The sequence below is a fragment of the Sorghum bicolor genome, chromosome 8 (genome assembly GCF_000003195.3).
Source record: "Sorghum bicolor cultivar BTx623 chromosome 8, Sorghum_bicolor_NCBIv3, whole genome shotgun sequence".
NCBI lineage: Eukaryota > Viridiplantae > Streptophyta > Magnoliopsida > Poales > Poaceae > Sorghum > Sorghum bicolor.
In genome coordinates, this window is record NC_012877.2 from 16,900,747 (window position 1) to 16,903,268 (window position 2,522).

Sequence of the window (2,522 nt, forward strand, 5' to 3'; positions counted from 1 at the left end):
TTGCGGCCATCGATGGTCGTGCGTGTGTGCGGACGGAGCGTCGAATCGAGGCCCTAGTTTTATGTACGAATGGTTTTGTTATTCGCGTTGGTGAGGGTACCCCTTGTTGATACCCTCGACACTTAGGATTACACAAAACTATTGTATATTACTCAAAAGAAAAACTTTGTTTGGTTTCATGGTTATGCATTTTTTTATTTCTGAATACTAGTAAAAACCAAGAAAGAAAAGTAATACTTATCTAGATACACGTGGGGGTGCCTCCCCCAAGCTGGATGTTGACATAGTCGTTCACTCTTGTGTCTTGCATGTTCGGTCTCACTCTTCTTAAGCCTCAAAATCCTGCACAACCCAAATAGACAACAAAACTTGTGGAACATGTTAAGGGTTAGGTAATTGTCTAGAGCTTATGAGAGCTTAATGTGAGAATTCTATGAACTCAATCACATCAAGTTCCTCTACCAGGTTGTTTTGTGGCTCGAGATAGATTTTCAAGCGTTGACTGTTTACCTTAAAAGTGTTACCTATGTCATCTTGGATGGTAATGGCTCCATGAGTTGAAGTGTCAATAACCTTGTATGGTCCATCCCACTTACTTCGTAGCTTACCATGCCCAAAGAGCTTAACTCTTGAATTGAATAGTAGAACCTTATCTCCAGGCTTCAACTCCTTGTGCTTGATTCTCTTATCATGCCATCGTTTTGTTCTCTCTTTATAGATCCTTGAATTGTGGTAGGCTTTCTCTCTCCATTCTTCTAGCTCAGATAGTTGCATCAGACCATTCTCGCTAGCGAGGTGGAGATCCATGTTCCATTTCTTGAGTGCCCAATGAGCCTTAAACTCTACTTCCACAGGCAGATGACAAGTTTTTCCATATACAAGTTGATAAGGTGACATGCCTATGGGTGTTTTGAATGCAGTTCTATATGCCCAAAGTGCATCAGAAAGTTTGTCCTTCCACCCCTTGCCCATCTCATCTACGGTCTATTGTAAAATATTTTTGATTTGTTAGTTAGATGTTTTGGCTTGACCACTAGTCTGAGGATGGTATGGTGTTGCGACGTTGTGTCAAACTCCATGATCGACTAGGTACTTCCGGAAGATTTTGTCGATGAAGTGGGAACCTCCATCGCTTATAACTATCCGGGGTATACCAAAGCGAGGAAAGATTACTCCATGGAACATTCTCTTGGCATGTTTTGAATCAGCTGATCGACAAGGTAGGGCTTCTACCCATTTGGACACGTAGTCCACAGCTACTAAGATATACTCGCAATTCCCGAACATAGGGAATGGCCCCACGAAATCAATGCCCCATACATCGAAAAGTTCCACTTGAAGATTATTTGTGAGAGGCATTTCATTTCGTGAGCTGATATTCCTATGTTTTTGACATCGGTGGCATCTCCTGACAAAGTCCTTTGTATCTTCATACATCGTTGGCCAGAAAAAGCCACTTTGCCAAATTTTAGCATGTGTCCAGAATGCTCCATATTGTCCTCCATATGGCGAGGCATGACATCTTTCCATAATTTGAGTAGCCTCAGCCATAGGAACACACCTTCTCAAGAGTCCATCAGCGCAGACTCGGAAAAGATATGGCTCATCCCAAAGGTGGAAACGACTATCGTGAAGCAACTTTCTTTTGTTTGTACCAGGTGGGACATAGCCTTTTACTATAAAGTTTACGATGTCTGCGTACCATGGATCTGCATGTGTTATCTTAAGCAGGGTGTCATCCCTTAGGTAGCATTTATGGGAAGCTCATCATGTGTTTCCTTATATTGAAGCCTAGACAAGTGGTCGGCTACAGAGTTCTCAACTCCCTTCCTATCTCGGATTTCTATGTCAAAGTCTTAGAGTAGAAGAATCCATCGAATTAGACGAGGCTTAGCATCTTTCTTAGTGAGGAGGTACTTGAGAGCAGCATGGTCTGAATAGATGATTATCTTTGCCCCCACTAAGTAAGATGTAAACTTGTCTATAGCAAAGACAACAGCCAAAAGCTCTTTTTCAGTTGTAGTGTAATTGAGCTGTGGTCCAGACAAGGTTTTGCTAGCGTAGGATATGGCATAATGCTTTTTATCCTTGGTTTGTCCTAAAACGGCACCAACCGCAAAATCGCTAGCATCACACATGATCTCAAAAGACAGATTCCAATCAGGTGGTTGAATGATTGGGGCTGAGATGAGTTCTTTCTTAAGAGTTTGAAAAGATTCATGACACTCATCACTAAAGATGAAAGGTGCATCCTTTGCTAGGAGACTAGTTAGGGGTCTAGCAATTTGAGAGAAGTTCTTGATAAAGCGTCTATAGAACCCTGCATGTCCCAAAAAGCTACGGATTCCTTTCACGTTCGTGGGAGGTGGAAGTTTTTCAATAACTTCAATCTTTGCTTTGTCCACCTCTATACCACGTTCGGACACTTTATGTCCTAGCACTATTCCTTCCTGAACCATAAAATGACACTTCTCCCAGTTCAGGATTAAGTGCTTTTCTTCACATCGCTGCAAGACTCTATC

At 42.1% G+C, this 2,522-nt stretch overlaps 1 pseudogene; it reads right to left on the minus strand.

Annotated features, from left to right (window-relative positions):
• On the minus strand, window positions 583–1,116 carry LOC110429711 (annotated as a pseudogene).